General features: G+C 36.4%; 1 long non-coding RNA gene across 1 annotated transcript in view; it reads left to right on the top strand.

Moving 5' to 3' along the window:
• Window positions 1–4456: 4456 nt before the first annotated feature.
• Window positions 4457–24484, top strand: part of LOC105885251 (uncharacterized) — a 33728-nt gene continuing 13700 nt past the window's right edge. The window contains exon 1 of the long non-coding RNA XR_012920054.1: window positions 4457–5036. This is a non-coding gene — a long non-coding RNA (uncharacterized LOC105885251). The remainder of the gene's footprint in view (window positions 5037–24484) is intronic.

Here is a 24484-nt window from a genome sequence, read left to right as displayed (position 1 = left end):
CGATAAGTTTTGAATACAAGAAGAAAACAAATTCAGAAAAATAACTAGAGAAAAGAGCTAGAGAGTAAGAGAAGTGAAGTTGAATGTTCTGACATTCACTGCTGCTCAGGTCGGAGTTGGCATTACACCTGAATACCTTCTCAAAATAGTAAAGCAAACCGCCACAGGAGAAACACTCCCTTATCCTGGCGGGGTGCTAAGTGCCCTGTGCCCTTCAAATGTGCTTGGAAATACCCGCCTGCTGTGGCGAGGGGAGCAGATGCTGTTGCCAGGAAGCACTTCCAATCTCATTCAGACTCTCCTGTGCCTCAGAGAATTGTAAGCCCACGCCTGAGGATTGTGTAGGAAGAAGAAATATAAATTTACTTAACTTATGATTCTATTCTAATGATTCAGCAACTGTGAGCCTGAGCTCAGAAACTCTGCAAACAAGAGAGAATTAAATAAGCAACACACAGTAGTGACAAACGAACACAGCTCACGTCTCCCTTCTTACCCACGTAAGCAATTGAAGACAGAGATGGTATTTGATGGCTTAGCAATGGTGTGGTTATTACCTTTCTGCATATAATTTAAATACAGAAAAAGATAACTTTCTTTGACAAAAAACTTCCAAAGTCAATATCATACCTTTTACAAAATTAAATTAAAAGATCTGAATGTTCCAAGTTCAAAATTGGAATGGAATATTACTATTCATATAAAATAAAGCTACAACTGTATATTTAGCTAATTAATAGAAATAATATAATGTTCTTTCTGGCATGCTGGTCCACTATCACTGACCCTTAATTTTTTAGAGTGTGATGGCCACTGAAGACTCAGGTCTCTTAGCACAGAAAGTATTATTCCAAGACGTGGATTGCATCTGTCAGCATGAGTAAAATAAATGAAATCTTTCCACTTCAAAATAATACCTAGCAATGAAATAAACCACATTCAACTTCCTCAAATAGTTATGGGTAATATAGTAAATTTTGGTTTGGTATAGTACTATGTTATGCTACAAATTTTAATTTGTGTTTTCAACTAGTTGTACAACTGCTACAGATTTAATATAATAGTAAAGTGAGTGGTATTTACACAAAACACAACTACACACACACATCACACATGAAAACTCAACCTCAAGAAATTAAAATGTTTGAAAAGAAAAAAATTAATATATTTTAAATATTCAGTCATATAACCACATTGATATTGCTATTTTTATACTATTTATGTTTAATATACTTGAATATCCTCTAAATTTGCCATTTTATACTATACTTAATGATTTTAGAAAACGTTTGTCATGTTTCAGATAAGTTTGATCTTTACGCATAATAGTAAGGAATCTAGCACCAATATTTTGTGTATTAAAAAAGCAACATTTATTTTAGTAAAAATACAATTATTATCAGATTTGTAAAGTAAGTCATCCTCTTTTTAATTCAGTTATTAATCTCTTTCCATTTTAATCTCTGTAGAGCAAACATTTATCTCCTGGCTATGAAGAAGCAAGAACTCCATTTTAGTCATAATTAATTTTGAGTCTTCTTTTAAAAGTAGACCATCTTATTAATCCAGAAGAATTGTATCCTGGCACTGGCCACTCTATAAATTATAAAAAGCTATATACTTTTACACTCAATTTTTCCTTCATGGTGAAAATTATATATTCAATGTCTTCACATTATAGTCACACAAACAGTTTTTCTCCATATGTCATTGTAGTCAAGATCTAAGATGGTCCAAAATAAATGTCTCTTATCCCAATTTTACAAAAGTATTCACCTAAATTAAATTCATCATTACTACGATTTTTGTCTTGCTTGGTACACCACCAGGGGGTAGCATTATTGCACAATTAGGAAAAAAATGAAATTGCTATGGTTGTTAATGGGACGGGAGGTACCGTGGCAAAACCAAATAAGTGTTCTTGGTCAAGGAGTTTGGGGAACACTTCAGGAAGAAAAGAAGAATTCTTTATCCCAGAATTACTTACACCCTTTATACGCCAAGGTAACTCTCCAAGAAGAGAAACAGACTGGGAGTGCTTCCCAAACATTTTTAGATATGCTCTTTTTTCCCTCGGAGAACATCATTGAGAACCAATGTTCTGTAGAATTCACTTAAAAAATTGAGTAAAATAAAAAATAGTAAAGATGATATATATATCATATTCTTTTATGATAGTGTCAAAAACATTGTTTTTGGTGTTTATGTCTATCTTTGGTTTTGACTGTTTTTTTAAATTATTTTTTACCAAGAGTTCCCATTATTAAATTCTTATGTTTTATGGACCTTTAATTGTAATTGTTTTAAAAGTTTTATTCTTATTTTCAGAAAGCTGCAGCTGCGCATTCTTTTCAGCCAGCAAGACTGCATACGTGAGGGTGCCTTTCTTTTACTGTAACTTATCATTTCAACCTTCCTAGAACTCAGTGTGAGAATAATTCAGTTTTCTCCTGTAATTTCTCTATATTTCTGTATTTTTTACATCATAGATTTTATTCTTATTTTTTTGTGATTTGTTAGTTCTTTGAATTAGTTTTCTGTCATAAAAGGGGCCAGTCATCAAACAAAATAAACATATTTCAGAAGAAGTACAAATGCAAAACAGTAATTCACTAACAGTTTGCACCTGCCCTTAGCACCTTGCCTCCTCAGATTTATTTCTCAGGGGACGTCAGATATCGCACATTAACACATTTAAAACAGGCTCTCTCTCTTCTCTGCTAGGTTCTTTGACATAAAGAAGATGATATCAATTCTGGAAAATGCAGGCAGTTTGGTGCTGCCACCCCCTCTCAAACTGTGATTCTGGAACATTGGTGCCTCTGTGCTGCCCTTTCTCAGAGCTCCGGTCTCGCTCCTCCACCCCGCCCCGGCAGGCGGATTCTAAGCCGTTCTCCAAAGCAACCGCCCCTGGTGTGATGCCTTGTTAATTTCCTCCCCTTGTGTGCAAGTGGGACTTGTAAAGGACATAGGATATCACTACCATGGTTGTGCTACAGTGTGTGGCCGAAGAGATTTTGCAGATGTGATTAAAGTCCCTAATCAGCTGACTTTGAGTTAGTTGAAAAAGAGCTTACCTTGAACGGTCCTGACCTAATCAAGAGGTTGCAGAATTTTGAAGCAAGATAGATTCTCCTGCCGGCTTGGAAGAAATAGTCCTTGTGGGAGGGGCCAAGAGGCAAGGATCTGAGGGCGGTCTCTGGGACACGAGAAGGCTCCTGGACTGCCATCGCATGGAACGGAGGACGCCAGTCACACCACTGAGAGAAATGGGTTACGCCAGCAGCCAGCGGGCTTCCAAGAAGTCCTCAAGCCTCGAGTGAGATCACAGCTCCAGCCAACACTTCCTTTCAGTGACGGCCTTGGCAAGAGGAGCCCGCGGAGCGGTGCCCGGCCTCCTGAGCTAGGGACACTGTGAGATAATACACTCCCGCTTTCTTAAAACACTGAATTTGTGCTGATTTGTTATGAAGCGGTAGGAAATGAGTGCACTTGTCTGTGACGTTGCACTGAGGATCCCTTCTACAGTCTTCAGCTCCTGACGGCACGTCTACTGTCTACACCTGGATACTGCACAATGTGGTTTCCAGAAGGAGCCAGGCAGCGCTGGTGAGCTCCTCCGCTGCCCCGTGTCTTCCCCAGGGCGGGCGCCGGGCGGGGCGGATGTGTGGGTGCCCCAGTTCTGGCTGTTAACGGTTTTGAATTACTAACTAGTGACACCAATGGAGTTGAACTTTGCTTTCTTCTTGTTTATTTCCTAACCTGTCTTTCTGCTTAGGATAGCAATGATCTCATTTGTTGCCACTTGCTTTCCTTAACCTGTGTCCCTCAGAGGACAAAGTTAGTGAAAACTTCTCAGCATTATGATATATAATCTATATTTCTGATTTTCAACAGTAGTTCATTTGTGTGCCTCTGTGTGTCTATGTGTGTATTTCTATTTCTATTTTTTATGAAGTCTAACAAAATTTTTATTTTTATCTTTTTTAATCCTTTTTTCTTTGAGTGAAACAGAGATAGAAACATTGAAAGAAATATCTGCATCCCAAATTGTTGAAAAACAGCTTCTACCTGCCGGACCCTAGGCATAATTTTGGAGATGAGAGTCCATGCTGCCTCAGTTATCTAGGTTAGATCCAGCGTTTCTACCAACAGCAAGTCGTGCATGCTTTAACATCTTCTTTTCTTGTGATGCCACCTTCGCCAGCTCGGTGTCTGTAGACGGAGCCAGCTAGCACACACCAGCTGTCACAACAAACCCGTATTGAGCAAGAGGCAATTTGCTAGTTTTAATGATGCTTCACATAACCCAACTGTTTTTTCCTGTTTGGTGGTTTGTTTCAACCTGAGTTCACCCCTTTTCACTAAGCTTTCACATGATTCCCAGTAGCTGAATTCATGTTCTGATGGTTAGTTTTACCTTTCAGGTTGCCTGGGCCACAGTGCCATATATTTGGTCAAACACTGCTCTGACATTCCTGTGAAGGAATTTTTTGAATGACAGCACCATTTAGCTCAGTGGTGTTTGAGTAAAGCAGGTCTCCCCCGCTGTGGGTGGGCCTCACCCAGCTCGTTGCAGACTTTGAGAGACAAAGATGGCCTCCAGCAGACAGCCTGCACCTGGCTGGCAGCTCTCTGAGTCTCCAGCCTGCCAGCCTACCCTGCCGACCTTGGACCCACTGAGCCCCCGCAGCGCTGCCAGCCAGTTCCTTAACACGCCTCTCCTGTGGATGCACATCCTGTCCTGCTCCTGCCGTCTCTCTGGGGACCCAACTCATACACACGTCTTTGTGAACTTGTGTCTATGGCACCTTTTGGGACTTCCTGGAGGTCCCAGTTCTGCTGACGGCGAAATCTTAAAGGACAACCACCAATTGCCATGAGAACACGTTCCCTCCTTCTCCCAATTACTGAGAGACACACTTGCTGCCTGGCTTTGCTGCGCCCGTCGTTGACCACAACCCGTCCAGTGACAGCACCCACAGCCGAGAGAACGCCATCCACCCAGCGTGCAAGGAATGCGGAAAGTATAACTTGTGAGTCATGATTTTCTGTGTGTCTGTACATTTTAGAAAAGGAAGATACTTTTGAGTTTAATGACATTTTCTGATATGTGGTATTTATTATGTATTGAATGAAAACCCAAAAAATTTAGATTAAAGCACTCTATTCCTTGTTAAGTCACAAAATTTTCTGTGGAGTATATACAATTTGTGTGTATATACATATACACACATCCATATCCACAAATATAAAAATATATTTACGTGTGAACAGTGAAGTATACAATGGCTACATCTATATTTTGGGTCACCTGAGATTTAGGTACTTTGATTTTTAATCCTGTATTCTTCCATTATGCAAAATGTACCATTGGAGATCAGGGGAATAACTATTCCACAAATATTTCTAAACAATAATGGAAACATATAGATATAAACAGGGACGCACAGGAAAGAGCATGTGTGTGTGTGTCTGTGTGTGTGTGCCTGTGTGTGTGTCTGTGTGTGTGTGCCTGTGTGTGTGTCTGTGTGTGTGTGCCTGTGTGTGTGTCTGTGTGTGTGTGCCTGTGTGTGTGTCTGTGTGTATCTGTGTGTATCTGTGTGTGTCTGTGTGTGTGCCTTTGTGTGTGTGCCTGTGTGTGTCTGTGTGTGTCTGTGTGTATCTGTGTGTGTCTGTGTGTATCTGTGTGTGTCTGTGTGTTTGTGTGTGTCTGTGTGTGTCTGTGTGTGTCTGTGTGTGTCTGTGTGTTTGTGTGTGTCTGTGTGTGTCTGTGTGTGTCTGTGTGTTTGTGTGTGTGTCTGTGTGTTTGTGTGTGTGTGTCTGTGTGTTTGTGTGTGTGTCTGTGTGTGTCTGTGTGTCTGTGTGTGTCTGTGTGTTTGTGTGTGTGTCTGTGTGTTTGTGTGTGTGCGTGTTTGTGCATATGGCTATGTGTGTGTCTGTGTGTGTGTCTCTGTGTGTGTGTTCTTAAATTATGCTAAATGTGCCATTCTGGACAGTAGGACAAACAATGAAAACGACAATCCAGCATGAGTTTATAAAGACAAAAACACAGTGGACTGATTTCATGTGACCATTTTTCATCAGGCTTATTAGACCAATAAATCAGGAGAATGACATGTGTCTTAGCTCAGGCTGCTATAAAAATTGCCACAGGCAGTGTGGCTTACACAGTAAGGTTTCTTTCCCACATGGCTCTGAAGCCTGGGAAGTCTGCGATATGGACACGGCGGATTTGACTGGCGAGGGCCCTGCTGGTGTGCAGGTGGCCTCCTTCCTGCCCTCTCCCTGGCGGGAGCATGGGGATGGGGAGGAAAGAGAGAGCGCATGAAAGCCTCTCCTCGCTCTTCCTATACGGGCACTTGTCACGAGGAGGGCTCCACCCTCATGACTGGTCTTCCAGGGGCTCCTAAAACCATTTTATTTTATGGGGATTAGGATTTCAACATGGCATTTTTGGGGACACACACGTTTGGTCCATAACCACATGAATGGTGCATCTCAAAATGGTTTTTCATGAGCCTCAGAGCATGTATGCACTTGATGAAGTGTGGGGTTGTACAAAGGGTTGAAACATTTTAACGTCACTGCAGAAATGCATAGATGATGCGAGCTCCAGGACTGCGCCCTGGGCTCTCCCCTCTGGGCTGATCAGGGGAGGATTCAGCGAGCTCCTTGCATGCTGATCACATTTGCCCCTGGCACAGGGCTGAGCGGAAGCTTAATTAGGATCCAAAAGGAGATCGGAACAGTGTGTCAAATGCTGCTCCTCAATCTTCAAGTCAGTATGTGAAAGTCACTATCTTAACATTGACTCGGGAAAACATAATGACAAGGTCTGTTCAAGTGAAAATTCTTGCATTTCGTGCCTTTTCAAAAATTATTTTTATATGTCTTTAGCTTACCTTCTAAAGACTTCATTATCCCTTTTCAGTCCATGGTTCACTGTTACATTGTTAGAATAATTCAAGAATTTTTAAATTGAAAAGTTCTAATTTATTTCCATATATATTTTCATAAAAATGAAAATAGAAAAACAAATGCAAAATTAATCACATTGAAAATCAGTAAAGAAATAGGAGTGAGCAATGTGGCACCTATCACAAAAGCTCTCCGTTTAGAGAGCATAAAAGAAAGGTGCCTTCTGAACACCGAGAGCAAAGGCTTCATTCCACCTGCAATGGCATTTGGCAAATCAATTTATCTGGCATTCAGCTTCTCTGCTAACCATAGTAAAATAGAAAGTTATTTATGAAAATACATTGGTGAATACTTTAAGGTTATTTTAATATAAATATTAATAATATTTATGTATTTGTATTTACAAGCGTGTATATAGATGCAAAAGTGAGTGTATAGTTTGTGTGAAATATGTGCACTTACATGTATTAATGGCTATGTAGGGCTTCGTATTAATTTCATTAATAAGAAATATCGCATCTAAGTATCTTTCTAGAATTTATAATTTTAGTGTTTACATTTTTTAGGTACATGATATGACTTTAGTTAAATGTTATTTGCTCAATGAGATGACTTTCAAATTTGTTTCTTTCTTTTTTCATGTGAATATCCAGTTGTTCTAACACCATTTTTGGAAGAGACTATCATTTCTCTATGGAATTTCCTTGGTATCTTTGTAAAAAAAATGAATTGGCAAATATCCACAGAACTTTATCAGGACTCTCTGTTCTGTCCTATTGATCTATGTATCCATTCTTTTATCAGTAATACTATGTATTAATTACTGTCTTTTTTGATAAGTTATAAAGTTTGGTAGTATCCTTTAATTTTTCCCTTTAAAAAATCATGTTGGTTATTCTAGGTTCATTGCCTTTCCACATAAATTTGAAATAGTTTACCTATTTCTACAAACAAATGCCAAAATATTTTTTTAAATTTTAGTTAATTATAGGGCTATCATAACAATATTGAATCTTTCAAATCATGGATAAAGTCTTTCTCTCCATTTATTTAGGTATTCTTTACTTCAGCAATGATTTTCTAATTTTTTTATCTTCTATTCTACCATGTATTCTTAAATTTATCCCTAATTTGTTAATGTTTCTTGTTTTCATTAAAAATGATATTGCTTTTTGTTAGGTTTTATTTTCCAACTGTCTTTTGCTAGTATAAAAATACAATTTATTTTATGTATTGACTTTGTATCCTGTGACTTTTAAAAATTCAGTTATATTTCTAATAGTTTTAATTTTCTTAAGATTCTTTAGGATATCTACACTATATGTTCATATTAGTTATTAATAAGACCGTTTTTCTTTTTCCTTTTCAATATATAAACCTTTTTTTTTCTTTTTTCTTACCTTATAACAATGGCTAGAAACTCAGTACAGTAATGAAACAAAAGTAGTCATAGCTTTACTCCCAATCTTAGAAAGAACTTTAAATATTAATATTAATATAATGTCAGTGTAGATTTTTCTTTTATGTGCATTATCAGGGTGAGAAATTTCACTTCTATTCCTAGTTTTCAAAGTGCAAAAGAATGTGTTTTCATGAAGAATGAATCTTCATGCATGCAAATTCCTAGTTTGCATGAAGAATGAGTCATGAATGTTATCAAATTATTTTGCTTATACCTATTTAAAATGTTATATTATTTGAAAAAATTCTATCAGTAGAATTATATTGATTATTTTAAAAATGTTATACCCAAACTTGCATAAGATAGTTTTTGACACTTTTTATGAACAATAATTTTTATTTTTAAAATGTTTAATTATAATGGGTACATAATAGCTATATATCTTTTTAGGGTACATGCGATGTTTTGATACAAGCATAGAATGTGAAAAAATCAAATCAGGGTAATTGTGGTACCCATTACCTCAGGCATTCAGGCATCTATCATTTCTTTGTTAGGAACATTCCAATTCTACTCTTTCAGTTATTTTAAAGACTACCCTAACTTATTGTTTACTATAGTCACTTTTTTGTGGTATCAAATATTATTCACTTGATCTAACTATCAAACTATATTTTTATACCCATCAATAATCCCCACTTTATCCCCCACTTTCTGCTACCCTTCCCAGCCTCTGGTAATCATCATTCTACCTTCTGTCTCCGTGAGATCAATTGTTTTAGTATTTAGCTTCTACCTATGAGTAAGAATATGTGAGATTTGTCTTTCTGTTCTAGGCATATTTCAATTAATATAATGTTCTCCAGTTCCATCTATGTTGTTGCAAATGGCAGGATGTCATTCTTTCGGTGGCTATATAATATACCATTGGGTATATGTACCACAATTTCTTTATCTATTCATGTGTTGATGGACACTTAGGTTGATTCTATACCTTGGCTATTGTGAATAGTGCTGCAATAAACATGGGAGTGCAGGTATCTTTTTGATATACTGAATTCTAATCCTTTGGATATATACCCAGCTGTGGGATTGCTAGGTCATGTGGTAGTTCTATTTTTAGTTTTTGAGGAACCGCATACTTTTTTCCATAGTGGTTGTATGAATTTACATTCCCATCAAGAGTGTGCCTGGTTTCTCCTTTCCCCACATCTTCATCAGCATTTGGTATAGCCTGTCTTTTTGATAAAAGCCATTTTAACTGAGGTGAGATGATATCTTATTGTAGGTTTGACTGGCATTTCTCTAACTAATGAAGTTGAGCATTTTTTCATATCTCTGTTGGCCATTTGTATGTCTTCATTTGAAAAAATGTCTATTCATATCCTTTGCCCATTTATTAATCAGATTATTGGATTATTTTCCTTATGAAGTTATTGGAGCTTCTTATATATTCTAGTTATTAATCCCTTGTCAGATGGGTAGTTTCCAAGTATTTTCTCCCATTCTGTGTGTTTTCTCTTCACTTTGTTGATCATTTTCTTTGCTGTACAGAAGCTTTTTAGCTTTTAGTAATTCCACTTGTCCAATTTTGCTTTGGTTACCTGTGCTTGGGGGTATTACTTAGGAAGTCCTTGCCCAGGCTAATGTCCTGAAGTGTGTCTCCACTGTTTTCTCTTAGTACTTTTATAGTTTTAGTTGTTAGAGTTAGGTCTTTAATCTATTTTGATTTGATTTTTAATATGGTGAGAGGTAAGAGTCTAGTTTCATTCTTCTGTATAAGAATATCCAGTTTCCCCAACACCATTTATTAAAGAGACTGTCCTTTTCCACTGTATGTTCCTGGCACCTTTGTTGAAGATAAATTCCCCATATATGTGTGGATTTATTTCTGTGTTCTCTATTCTGTTCCATTTGTCTATGTGTATGTTTATATGCCAGTCCTATGCTGTTTTGATTACCAACGCTCTATAGTGTAATTTGAAGTCAGGTAATGTGATTCCTCCAGTTTTGTTATTTTTCCTCAGGATGGCTTTGGCTATTCTGGGTCTTTAGTGGTTCTATATAAATTTTAAGGTTATTTTTGTATTTCTATGAAGAATATCATTGGTATTTTAATAAGGATTGCATTGAATCTATAGATGGCTTTGGGTAGTATGGACATTTTAACAACAATCGATTGTTCCAATCAATCAGCATGGAATATCTTTCCATTTTGTAGTGTACTCTTAAAATTCTGTCATCAATGTTTTATAGTTTTCATTATAGAGATCTTTCAGTTCTTCAGTTAAGTTTATTCCTAGGTATTTTATTTTATTTGTCGCTATTGGAAATGGGATTACTTTACTGATTTCTTTTTCAAATTATTTCATGTTGGCATATATGGTACTGATTTTTGTATGTTGATTTTATATCCTGCAACTTTACTGAATTTCTTTATCAGTTCTAATAGGTTTGTGTGTGTGTATGTGTGTGTGTAGCTTTGGGTTTCTCTAGATATAAGATCATGTCATGTGCAAACAAGGATAATTTGACTTCTTTCTTTCCATTTTGAATGTCCTTTATGTATTCTCTTGTCTGATTGCTTTAGCTAGAACTTCCAGTACTATGTTGAATAACAGTAGTAAAAGTGGGCATCTTTGTCTTCTGCCAGATCTTAGAGAAAAGCCTTTCAGTTTTTCCCCACGCAGTATGATACAAGCTTTAGGTCTGTCATATATGGCTTTTATTGTGTTGAGATAAGTTCCCTCTATACCCAATTTTTTTAGAGTTTTTATCATGAGGGGATGGTGAATTTTATAGAATGCCTTTTCAGCATCAGTTGAAATGATCATATGGTTTTTGTCACTCTCTTGATATGCTGTATCACATCAATTGATTGGTACAGACTGAACAATCCTTGCCTGGGATGAATTCCACTTGAGTATGATGAATGATCTTTTTAATGTGTTGTTGAATTCAGTTAGCTAGCATTTTGTTGAGGATTTTTGTAGCTATGTGTGTCAGAGATGTTGGCCTATAGTTTTCTTTTCTTTTGTTGTGCCTTTGCCTGTTTTTTGTATATGGGCCATGCCTTGTAGAATGAATTTGGGAATATATCTTCCTCCTTGATTCTTTGGAATAGTTTAAATTTTATTGATATTAGTTCTTCTTTGAATGCTTGGTAGAATTCAGCAATGATGCCATGGTGTCCTGGGCTCTTCTGTGATGGAAGACTTTTTATTACTACTTCTATTTCATTACTTGGTTTTGGTTTATTTAGGTTTTGTATTTCTTCCTGGTTTAATATGATTTGTATATGTCTAGGAATTTTTCCATTTCTTCTAGTTTTTCCAGTTTCTTGGCACATAGTTGCCCATGATAGTCTGTAATGATCCTTTGCATTTCTGATATATGAGTTGTAATGTCTCATTTTTCATCTTTGATTTTATTTATTTGGGTCTTCTTTTTTTTCTTAGGAAGTCTGACTAAAGATTTGTCAATTTTGTTTGTCTTTTTGAAACACCAACTTTTTATTTTGTTAATTTTTGTATTTATTCATTTCAATTTCATTTATTTCTACACTGGTCTTTATTATTCCTTTTCTTCTACTTTGAGATGCATCATGAGGTTGTTTTTTTTTTTTTTTTTGAAGTTTTTCTACCTTTTTGCCATAGGGACTCATTGCTATAAATATTCCTCTTATTACTGTTTTAATTCTATCCCATAGGTTTTGATATGTTGTGTTTTCATTTTGATTTGTTTTGAGAACATTTAAAATTTTCTTATTAATTACTTCATTGACTCCCTGGTCATTTAGGAACATACTGTTTAATTTCCATGTGTCTTATATCTTTCCATATACCTCTTTCTATTCACTTCTAGTTTTATTCCATTGTGGTCAGAGAAAATACATGGTATGATTTCAATTTTTTCAATATTTTAAGACTTGTCTTATGGCCTAAGATATGGTCTGTTCTTGAGAATGATCCATAAGCTGAGGAGAAGCATGCATATTTGGCAGCTGTTGGGTGAAATTCTCTATAAATATCTATTAGGTAGACTCGTATACTGCAGATTAAATTCAATATTGCTCGCAGATTTTCTCTCTGGATGATCTGTCCAGTGCTAAAAATGGTGTGTTGAGGTTGCCAATAGATTCTTGAATTGGGGTCTATCTCTTTCTTTATCTCTGATAATATTTGCTTTATATATCTGGGTGCTCCAGTGTTGGGTTCATGTATTTAGAATTGTTCTATTCTATCCTTTGCTGAATTGATCCCTTTATCATTATATAATGACACTCTTTCTCCTTTTACAGTTTTTGTCTTGAAATACATTCTATCTGATAGACGCATTGCTACTTCTGTTCTTTTTTGGTTTCCTTTTGCATGGAATATCTTTTTCCATCCCTTTGTTTTTGACCTGTATGTCTTTATAGATAAAGTGGGTTTCTTCCAGACAAGATATAGTGGGCTCTTGTTTTTTGTTTGTTTGTTTGTTTTAATCCATTCGCATGCAATGTTATTATGGATAGGTAAGGCCTTACTACTGCCATGTTGCTGATTGATTTCTGATTGTTTGTGGTCCTCTCTTTCTTTTTTATTCCTTCATGTCTTTCTTTGATAAAAGTGTTTTTGTATTATAGTGTGTTTTAATTACATGCCTTTTATCTTTTCTGTATCTGTTATAGGTTTTTAAATTTGAGATTACCATGAGGCTTGCAAAAAACATTTTATAATCAATTATTTTAAACATATGAAAACTCTACTTACAAACAAATAAACAAGCAAAGAGAAATATGACAGAAATTCTATCCTTTAATCCCATCCCTTTCCCTCACTTTTAACTTTTTGTTATTTCCACCCATATCTTTTTATACTATATCTCAAAAAATTCCTGTAGTTATTTTTAATAAGTTTGTCTTTTAGTCTTCCTACTCAAGACATAAGTGGTTTATACACCACAGTTATAGCAATAAAGTATCTGTATTTGTATCCTTACTGTCACCACTGAGCTGTACACCTTCAGAAGATTTCTTATTGTTAATTAATGTCTTTTGGTTTCAGATTGAAGAACTCCTTTTAGCATTTCTTGTAGGACAGGTCTGGTATGGATGAAATCCCTCAGCTTTGGTTTGTTTGGGCAAATTTTTATTTCTCCTTTGTTTTTGAAGGACATTTTTAAGGTATAAAATGTTCTAGCGTTAAAGTTTTTTTTCCTTCAGCACTTTGTTTATGTCATGCCACTCTCTACTGGCCTGTAAGGTTTCCACTGAGAAGTCTGCTGCCAGATGTATTAAAGCACCTTTATATGTTAGGTGTTTTTTCTTTTTGTCTTTTTTCCCTTAGGACCTTTTCTTTACCCATGCATGACCTTTGGGAGCTTGGCTAGTAAACGCCTGAGGTCATCTTGTTTGCTTATTGTTCTATGACCATCTTGTATGTGAATATTGATATTTTTTTCTAGGTCTGGAAAATTCTCTGTTATTATTCCTTTGAATAAACTTTCTACATCAATATCTCTCTCTCTACTGCCTTCTTAAAGCCAATAACTTAAATTTGCTTTTTTGAGGCTATTTTCTATATTTTGTAGGTGTGCTTCATTCTTGTTCATTCTTTTTTCTCTTCTGACTACATATTTTGTTTTTTAAAAACTGAATGTTTAACAGATTTTTGGAAATAGAAGGAATGCAACAAGGATTAGAATGTTATAATATATATTTGACATTTATATAAAAAAGTTTTCATTTTTCAAAGAAGTGTCTTATTTTCCTGTCTTTTCTATCTTCCCAGAGATATAACTACTTTCATGGACAAACTGCTCCATTTTTTGGACAGTAATTATATCTTTATGTTTCACATCATCATCATCTCCAAAAACCCTACCCTTCATTTCATGGCATGTTTTCACTGCACTGTTTCATGATAAAATTGTACTACACTCAAATTTAAAGATCCCAAAGAAATGAGAGCAAATGGCAGTCAAGTTCATGTGAATGAAAGAAGACCAAAGGGTTTTAAGTACTGATTTAGTAACAAGGTGTCTACTGGCACAAACCTTCTATTTATATTATTAAAATGACAATAATAGAAATGAAAGCTACATTAATACAAAAGGAATTTAAAAATGAGGTCATTAAATATAACTAACTACATTTTAATTTAGATGCCATGAATTGCTTGATTAGTATCAGGTAAATATCTAACCTATCTATCCTGAATTCTGGTCTCAATGGAAAAGGTCAAAGGCAATCACAAGGAAGTTACTTCCTATTATCATGTCCATTTTTAAAACAATGAGATCCTTTGGGAAAATTGCTTTAGTCTTTCTTTTTATCAGAGATACCTCTTGGTCATCTTGTAGGCAATTCATTTGTTTCCTCTCTTACAGTCTACTTTGCCTTTATTTTTATCACTGGATTCTTATATAGCATTTCTAGGCCATATACAACTAACAAAAGGGGAAATCAGTGGGTGCGTATGGCTCCAGGAAATTTCTGTAGACTCTTGGCAGAATTGGAATGAAGATACCATTGTCCCAGGCTTGAGCTCCCAAATGTGAGAGCAGACAGAGGCACACCTGGAGAGTGCAGGTGGGCCACCAGGCACCAAGGAGGGTACAGAGGAGAACTGTGGGCGGGGCTAGGGCTCCTTGAGTGTGGCCCTGGGCTGGAGCCTGCCGAACAGCTCACTCCCACTCCACGGGAGCACCAAGGCCGGAGCCCACCCCAGCCCAGACCCCTGGCCGCCAGCCCAGGCCCAGCCCAGCCCCCCTGACTGTGTATTTTCATGTAGCCTTTCTTCAAGCTCACTGATTCTGTCCTCGGTTTGGTCAATTCTGCTGCTGAGAGACTCTGACATATTTCTCAGTCTGTCAATTAAATTCTTAACCTCCAGAATTCCTGCTTGATTTTTTTATTATTTCAATCCTTTTGTATGTCCTATGACAGGCTTCTGAATTCTTTCTCTAAGTTGTCTTGAAGTTCACTGAACTTCTTCGCAATAGCTATGGCGAGTTTTTTTTTTGTCTAAAAGGTCATATATCTTCATCACTTCAGGACTGGCCTCTGGTATGTCATTTAGTTCATTTGGTGAGGCCACGGCTTCCTGGATGTTCTTGATGTCCGTGGATGTTCACTGATGTCTGGGCATTGAAGATTTAGGTGTTTATCTTAATCTTCACAGTCTGGGCGCATTTGAGCCTGTCCCTCTTGAGAAGGCTTTCCAGATACTCAAAGGGAATTGAGTGTTGTGACCTCAGTCTCTGGTCCCTGCGGCTATGTCAGCCCTGGAGGTGCCCAAAGCCCAGAAGTGCCGTTGGTGTACTGTTTTGGTGAGGATGGGTAAGTTATGGGAGCAGTCCCTGGATTACCAGGCCAACTCTTTGACTCTCTTCCCTCACCCTCTGTGCTGGGCTTCTGGAGTTGGGGACCTGTGTAATCTCTCCTGGCCCCCAGCTCTAGGTCAACCTGAAGCTAGCCCAGTCTTACCTAAAGCCTGTGGTGACTACTGACTGGCTACCTCTGAAGTTTGTTCAAAGCCCAAGGGCTCTTTAGGCAGCAGGTGGTGAATCCTGCCAGGACTGGGTCCTTCCTTTCAGGGCAGCACGTTTCCTTTGACCCAGGGTGGGTCCAGAAATGCCATCCAGGAGCTAAGGCCTGGACGCAGGGGCCTCAGGAGTATGCTTGGGACTTTATTTTACTGTGGCTGAGCTGGTTCCAAGTTGCAAAACAAAGTCCTCTGAGCTCTTCCCTTTCCTTTCCCAGGTGGAACTGGACTCCTTAAGCTGAGCTGCTTGTAGTTGGGGGAGAGGGGACCCAGGCACTGGCTTGGCTGCAGCTGCGGGTGCTTCGCTCAGTCATAGGCACCTGAAGTCCACTGGCTCTGGGCCAGCACAGCCACAGGAATTGCCAAAGGACTGTAGCCTTTGCGGCCCAACTGCCTTATGAATTTAGTCCAGGCCCCAGGCAGCTTTTTGTCAGCCAGTGGTGGGGCTGACACCACAGTCACTTCACCCCCTCCCCCAAGCACACGGATTCTCTCTCCACGTGGCTGGTGGGGCACTGCTGCGGCGTGGGGTGGGTGGGCAATGCAAAACTGTCTTTTCTGCCTTCTTCATGCCTCCTTCCTTGATATGATGCTAAATCAGGCTGTACGACCATCCACCTGGTTTTTGGTTCTTAAAGGTGCTTGCTTGCATGTTGACTTTGGTGCTCCCACTGAGAGACAATTGCTGGAGATTTCTGCTCTACTCCCCTCCATCTCAGTTTTAAACTTTTAAAAGTTTTAAACTTTTAAAAGAAGTTCCTTCTTGACAGCAAGAAGAAAGGCAGAAGGAACCCTTGGAACTGGAATAAAGTCAGAAATATCAGTATGAACTCATATTTGCCTTAATACATAAAAAGACAGATGGAATCAAACATATTTCTAGACATATATTGGTTAGTATACATACCTGTATTTCTAGCTCTGTCACTGTGTGGGCCCAGGAAAAACGATACTCTCGCAACAACGAGAACTAATAGAGCCAAGATGTTGGTTTCTAATGCTGTTTTTCAATTAAAGCAAAGAAGGATTCTTGGAGAAACAGCTGATTCTGAGACTGTGGCAGGGAAGGTAAAAGTTGTGTCTGGAGCATCTTGCAGTGCAAGAGAACAAGGCAGTGTGCACCAGGCGGCAGGACTGCGTCATGAGACACGGGGATCAACTGGGAAGAGCTCCCAATAGCCAAAAGTGTCAGAATTTAACCAATAAAAGGAACATCAATAGCACTAGAGTATAATTCAAATGATTAATAAAATTCGTGAGTCCATTCTCATATAAATAAATGTCTGAATAAACAAATGAGGCAAAAGGGTTGAGTATTTCTTAAACAAGAATTCTAAACAGTAACTATGGAAGGAACAATAGAAGCAGGAAATCACTGTTGGAATGCCATCATAATATCAGCAGTAGCCAAGACCCACTGATCAATGTAAAATTGGTGGATAAGAATTTAAGAGAAATAGGATGGCTATGTGGAGCTCAGAGTATCTCCCCCAAGTAGGTATTACTTATTGTGGAATAAAAGAGTTAAAATATGCCGTTCTGGCATATTGACTGTTTAAGTTGAAGGCACTTAGGAAATAGCAGGTCCAGACACATCACTTTGAGGTTCATGCTGTTTCTTAAAAGCAAAAGATGACATGTGCACGTGAAAGATGCAGCACCCTTATCCGCAAGGATGAGAAATTCAGATGAAGAGAATTTTGTACAGATCCTATTAAAATATTTAATAACTCTTATCTTTTAAGCCGCTCCATGTACTTTGGTTGCTTCTTGACAGCTCCCCATTCCCTGTCCAATCCAGGGCGTGAGTGGCTGACTCTAGCTGCTCCTTCAGACCTTCGCTTCCTGGCGAGGCCCCGGCCCCGTGTGTTGCAGCGTGTGTGCGTGTGTGTGTGTGTGTGTGCGTGTGTGTGTGTGTGCGCGCGCGCGTCCCTGCTGATCTGCCGCACATCAATCTAATGCCTGGACTCTCCTGGGACCCTGCGCAGATAGAAGTGGTGTTTTGCCACCCCTAAGTAGTTTTAACATGGGTCCACAAATTATTTGATATTTCCCTCTTCAAGAAATAAGACTTAATTCCCCTTCCTTGGATTTGTAGCTTGATATTGTGATTTGCTTCTGAGGAATAGCGTTCGGCGAGTGAAGAGGACAGCAGTTTCACAGTGGAGAGACCTGCCAGACAGCACATCGACCAAACGACCAAGCTTAACATTACCAATAATGTTGTGTTGGTGTCATGTAACCCCAGAAAGAACATAACAAAAGAAGGTGTCAACTTTGTAGTACACGTCCCCAAATTTTATAGCCCCAATCTAATCATGAGGAAACATCAGACAAACTGAAACCGAGAGATAGTCTTCTAATTATCTTACCAACACTCTTCAAAAGTGTCTTTAAGGAAAACATTTTTAGAAATGTTGAAAAAAATAGTGCGATTTAGAAGGGGGGCGGAAATCACTTTTTAAATTCATTCATGTGACCATTTATACAATCAATCTTACAGATGTTTATTGAGTACCTATTACTGTGGGGTGAGGCCCTGCTCTAACAGCTCAGGGTACTACAGTAAAACAGATTGAAGACTCTTGCCATTAAGAAGCTCATATTCTAAAGTGGGAGAATAAAACAGCTATGAAAAGTATTCAATGTGCTATTAGTGAAACGTGTTTTGCTGATGTTGCTAGACTATCAGTGCGTGCTGCCATCGGCCGGCAGCAATGCCTGGGGGCGGATTTGCTTCTCTGCAGTCTTGAGATGCAAAGGTGGGCCTGCATGGCTGAAGCGCCTCCTCACAGGAGGCGCAGCACAGAGCTGCTTGGTGAGTCCCTGGAGGCGTAAAAATAGAGGCAGTAGGAAAATATTTTTCCCTCATTTAGGTATTAATTTTGGAATAATTAAAAATAAAATTATGTGCCTAAATTTTCCATTCTGCACTAATGTATTTAATTTGAATTTGCAGTTACAGAATATGAAAAAAATCAGCATTGATTATCTTTAAATCTTAGCACAGTTATCTACTTTCAGATTAATCTAAGAGGAGTTACAAATAAGTAATAAAATTGACGCGAGGGAGCAATTTTCAACATAATATTTGAAACAGTCTTTAAAAAATCAATCCTATAATGATGAAACTTTCAGGTGATGGAATAAAAGTGTTAATGCATAAGCCATTTATTCTGCATACAAAATAATTCTATGAAATTAATTCTATTATTTTTCAGTCTATAAGAACTTGGTTGGAGCCTTAAAACTCTTCTCATAGAATAAACAATATTTTTGAGAATCATGGAGTGTTTAAAAGAAATTTTATACCAAATTTTAAAAGCTGCATTATCAGTCATCATTAAAATTAAAGTTATTAATATATATTAGCAAAAATAAATCCATTATGAATAATAGCACTAATAAAATTATTCAAATTAGCAACTCATTAAATATTTTACTTTTCAAAACTATTCCAAATATTACACTTCTGAAAAGATAGTAGAAGTATTTTCCCTATTCTTTCTGCTAAGTTCCTCTAGAAACCCTGGGCAAACATAAATAGAGTCTGAACAGTAGGGAAAATAAGGTAATTAAAAAATGGCATGGCAGTGAGTACCTTGTTTTTGGTTGTTTGGCTTTTTGCTTCATATTCCAGACCAGGTGGGGAGAAAGAAACCAGCAACATAGAAATAGTAGGAACAGACAAAAAAGGTCCATGGAAGCTTACTTTCTCTAGCCAGAGGGCCAGGAAAGAGATGACCTAGTGAGGTAAAAAACCAAAGTAAACAAAACCAACCAAACAAAAACACTTTAGACAAGAACCACTCCACACCAGGCAAACACCATGAAAAGCTTCAGCCCCTCCCCTCCTCAACCAGCAAAGGCCAAATGGGAAGCTTGATATCACCCTTGCTCAGCTGTAATGAAATGCCCCTAGTCCGCCGATGGGAGTTTCAGAGAAGCTTGAGTGAGAGGGTGGGATTTTCATCTTTGCCAGGTGATAACAAACTTCCTTCCATATGTTATAGGTGATAACAAACTTCCTTCCAAGCTTCCTTCCTTCCGTAGAGACCACATGGAAACACAGACTTGCCCTGGACCCAGTGGTAAAAAGGCATCTCTCCCTCTTCTTGCTGCAGTGGTGTCAAAAGAAGCCCAGTGGTGACCTGCGCTACCAAACCCAACAAGCGAAACAGTTTATTTTTCTGCCCTCCCCACCCCAGATATCAACAGAGGCTGAGAAAAATCTGGACTTTCATGAGCACGTGAATTAATAAGATGGCATTCTCTGTCTTTTTTCTCTGAAGTGAAAAAAGGAGAAAACCACTAAATCTTGTGTTTTAGATCTTGCTAAAACAAGAACCAGGAAATTCTCAAAAGAGTGAGAAGAAACTACCAAAAGATGCCAACCAAGGATAACACAAAGTTAGAATTATCTGACAAAGAATCTTAAATAAGCCATTATAAAAAAGCTTCAATCAGCAATTACAAACATGCTTTAAACAAATGAAAAAAATAGAAAGTCTCAGCAAAGAAATTGCAAGTCTCACCTAAATATACAGATGATATGAAGATAAATCCAATAGAAATAATACACCTGAGAAGTACAAAAAGAAGAAGAAAAAAAGTTCAATGGATCAGCTCAAAGCAGAATGAAGATGATGAAGGAAACTATTAGTGAACTTGAAGATAAGCAATAGAAATTAACCCAATTAGAACAATACAGAAAAAGACTAAAAAGAAAAATTAGAAATAACCAGCCTCAGAAAACTGTGGAACTGAAACAAAATATCTAAAATTTGTGTCATAAAAATCACAGGAAGAGAGAAGAAAGTAGATGGGGCTGGCTGAAAAGGTATTTGAAGAAATAGTGGTTGAAAATTTTTCAAACTTGGCAAAAGCCTAAACCTATAGATTCAATAAGAACAAGTTGCAAGCATCACAAACACAAAGAAATCTATGCCAAGACCCACCATAGCCAAACTTCTAAAAACAAGGTAAAAAGATGAAATCATGAAAGCAATCAGAGAAATGATATATTAGTAAAAGTAAAAAGCAATGTGAATGACAACAGACTTTTTTCTGAAACCATGGACTCAAGAAAAAAAAAATGGCACAAATTTTTTAAATGATGACAGAAAAGGACTGTGAACCTAGAATTCTATATCCAGTAAAAACAACCTTCATGAATTATGAAGGAAGCAACATTCTTAGAAGAAGAAAAAAAAAAAAAAACTAAGAGAATTTCTCACAACAAGATTTGCACTAAAAACATGGTTAAAGGAGTTTTTTCCCGAGCATAAAGGGAGCAATAAAAGTACACAAAAAGGAAGAAAGTACATTGAAAGGCAATAAAGTATAGGTAAATACAATAGATTCCTTTTCCCTTAAGTTTTTCAAATTATGTTTGACAGTAAAAGCAAAAACTTCATATAAAATCTTAGGATACCTTGAATATCCAAAATAATCTTAAAAAAGAATGAAGTTGGAGTTCTCACACTTCCTGACTTCAAAACTTACTACAAAGTTATGGAAACCAAAACAAAGTGGTATTGGCATAAAGGCAGACATACAGACCAGTGGAATATGATAGAGATGCCCCCAATATAAACCAACTCATATATTGCCAAATGATTTTAATGAGGGTGCTAAGTCCATTCAGTGAGGAAATGACTGTCTTTTTAAACAAATGATGTTGGGAAAATTGGATATCCACATGTAAAAGAATGAAGTTGGGCCTTTATCTTAAACCATATTAAAGAATTAACTCAAATAAATGGAAGAACCTAAACTATAAAACTTAAATTTAAACTATAAAACTCTTAGAAAAAAATATAGAGGAAAAGTTCATGACATTGAATTTGGCAATGACTTTTTATATATGGTACCATGCAATAAAAGCAAAAATAAATAAATTAGATTTTATCAAAATTAAAAAATAACATTTCAAGAGAGTCAAAATGCAATCCAAAGTATGCAATAAATTATTTGAAAATTATATATATGATAAGAGATTGATATTCATAATATATAAGGAACATCTACAACTCAACAATAAAAAATAATCACTTAAAAAATGGGGAAAGGACTTCAAAAGACATTTCTCCAAAGAAGATATATGAAAGAGCCAATAAGAATATAAAGAGATGCTCAAAAACACTAATCATTAGGAAAATACAAATTAAAATGGTAATAAAGATGTCACTTTACATTTTAAATCCATCACTATGGCTGTTATCAAAAAATCAAAAAAAGAAGGAAAGGAAAGAAAAATAAAATAGAAAATAACAAATGTTGGCAAGGATGTGGAGAAATTAAAACCATTGTGCATTGCTGTGGAAATGTAGTCTAGTGTAGCCACTGTGAAAAACAGCATGGTAATTCCTCAAAAATATAAACAGAATTGCCATATGATCTAGAAATTTCACTTCTGGCCATGTATCACCCCAATTTAAAAGCAGTGACTGGAATAAATGTTTGTACATCTATTTTCATAACAGTATTATTCATAATAGCTGAAATGTGAAAGCAATCCCAGTGTCTATTGATGGAAAATAAACAAACTGTGGTTTATGACACAAGAAAGCATCATTCAGTTTTTAAGGGAAAGAAACCCTGACACATGCTATGACATGCATAAACCTTGATGACATTATGCTAAGTGAAATAAGCCAGTCACAAAATGAAAAATATTGCATCATTGGACTTACATGAGATTCCTAGAGTAGTCAAACCCACAAAAACAAAAAGCACAATGGTGATTGCCAGGAGCTGGGCAGAGGGACAATAGGGAGTTATTGTTTAGTGAGTACAAAGTTTTAGTTTTAGAAAATGAAAAACTTATGGAGATGGATGGTGGCGATGGTTGCACAACACTAAGAATGCACTTAATACCACTAAACTGTACCCTTAAAATGATTAAAAAGGTAATTTTATGTTAGGTATTTTTACCATGATTTAAAAGATATTGTTTGACTACATTATCATCTGTTAAAGTAGATTAAACACAAAGGATATTACTAAAGCAGAGAAAGATATTACACAATGATAAGACAATTATACAAAAAAGTAACACAGTGACCATAAATGTGTATGCACCAAACAGCAGTCTCAAAATGCATTTGACAAAAAAATGACAGAGTTGAAAGGAAAAATATATAAATTCACAATTAAAGTTGGAGACTTCAACACCCATCTCTCAATAATTCATAAAACTACATAGAAACAATTTACATCTAAGAAATCTATGAGATAATAAGTAAACATCAAAATAAATGAAACATTCACAGAACTGAATAAAATTTTTGATATGCTGCTAAAGAGGCACTAAGAGGGAAATTTATAGCACTAAATGTTTACTTTAAAAATCAGTAATTTATGACACCTCCTCAAAAAACTAAAAAAAAAAAAAAAGAAAAGGATCTCAAAGGTAGTAAAAATAAATAAATACAAACAATAAAGTAAGACCACAATTCAATAGAATTGAAAACATAACAATACAAAATGTCATTGAAACAATTAACTTTGAAAATTGACAAATCTATAGAAGGACAAAGAAAAAGATAGAGAAGACACTACTATCAAAAATTGTACAAGAAGTATCATGATGGACCCCACAAAAATCCAAAGGATGATAAGGATATATTACTAATCATTACATACACAAATTTGACAATGAAGATGAAATGGACCAATTTCTCAAAATGACTAAAGTGTAACAACTCATCCAATATGATAGAGATTATTTGAATGGCCCTATAACTATTAAAGTGATTGAATTTGCAATTTTTTCCTAAAAGGAAGTCTTCAGACCAAGATAATATTATTGGAGAATTTTACCAAATATTTAGAGAAGACTTAATGCCATGATAGCATATTAACTTCCAGAAACGAAAGAAATGGAAACACTTCCAACTCAAAATTTGATGAATCCATTATTACCTTGTTTCAAAATCTTGACATTGAAAATGCACACAAAAATTTCTACAGACCAAATTACCTATTTTAAAACTTTTTAGTTTATTTTAATTCACAAATAATAATTATATACTTACAGAGTATAATGTGATGTTTTGATCTATGGATACATTAGAAAAAGTCTCAATGAAACTAATTAACATATCCATCACCTCACTAACGTATTATTTATTTGTGGTGAGAATGTTAAAAATCTATTTTAGCAATTTTGAAATATATAATACATTATTATTAACTGTGGTCACCATACAGTACAATAAAACTTAGTCCTCCAGTCCAAATGAGTCTTTGTACCTTTAGATCAAGATCTTCTATTTCCCCATCCCTCCCACTCCCTGCCAGCCTCTAGTAACACCTTTATACTCTCTTGTTTCTATAAAATTGGCTTTTTTAGATTTCACATGTAAGTAAGATAATACAGTATTAATCTTTCTTTACCTGACTTATGTCACTTAGCATAATGTCCTCCAGTTATACATATGTTGTCACAAATGACAAAATTTCCTTCTTTTCAAAGGTTGTATAGCACTCCATTGTGTATATATATGTACCACATTTTATTTATTCATCTATTGATAAACATGTAGGTCACTTCTATATTTGGGCTATTGTGATTGATGAAATGAACATAGGAGTACAAATATCTCCTTGACTTACTGATTTTAATTCC

This window comes from Microcebus murinus, chromosome 7, assembly GCF_040939455.1.
Source record: "Microcebus murinus isolate Inina chromosome 7, M.murinus_Inina_mat1.0, whole genome shotgun sequence".
Lineage (NCBI taxonomy): Eukaryota > Metazoa > Chordata > Mammalia > Primates > Cheirogaleidae > Microcebus > Microcebus murinus.
Note: the sequence above shows the minus strand (reverse complement) of the source record. Positions and strands in the feature narration are given on the sequence as shown.